Source organism: Heterodontus francisci, chromosome 41, assembly GCF_036365525.1.
Source record: "Heterodontus francisci isolate sHetFra1 chromosome 41, sHetFra1.hap1, whole genome shotgun sequence".
Classification (NCBI taxonomy): Eukaryota; Metazoa; Chordata; class Chondrichthyes; order Heterodontiformes; family Heterodontidae; genus Heterodontus; species Heterodontus francisci.
In genome coordinates, this window is record NC_090411.1 from 23,489,450 (window position 1) to 23,490,177 (window position 728).

Below are 728 nucleotides of genomic sequence, written 5' to 3' on the forward strand. Positions count from 1 at the left end.
CTGTTGTCCTAGTCAACATTTATTCCTCCACCAATTCCACCAAATTAGATTAGGTGGGCATTTATCTCCTTCCTGTTTGGACCTTGCAATATGCAGCTTGGCTACTGTTTGCCTACATAATAATAATCACTCCACTTTAGAAGTAATTCATTGTTTGTGAAGTGCATTGATGAGTCCAAGGGAGTGCAAGGTGCTTCATAAATGCAATTACCTCTTGCTTTGGAGGTAAAGGCCAAATTTTCATTAGCTTTATTGGGTTTGTTTTGTGCCTGTGCATCAGCTTTTAGTGATGGTGCACATGGGCACCCAGATCTCTCTGCTACTCCACTGTTCCTAGTTTCCTGCCATTAAGAAAATATTCCATTTGTTGCTCCTGGATCCAAAGTGGATGACTGTGCACTTCTCTACATTGAATATCTGGCATAATTTTGTCCACTCATTTAAGTCCATCTGTGTCCCTTTGTATCTTGCTGCTCCCATCTGCCCAACTTGCTGTGTGTCCTACCTTACATTCATTTGCAAATCTGGATTTAGAATTCTTCAAGTTATGTATGGTGAAAAGCTGTAGACTCAGTACAGATCCCTGGGGAGCATCACTTGTCACATCCTGCCAATCAGAACATTCCCTTTATCCCTACTGTCTGTCTTGTGCCTCCCAACCCATGTCGCAAGTTTGCCTCCAGTTCCATGTGCGGTTATATTTATTAATCTCTTGTGTGGAAATTTGT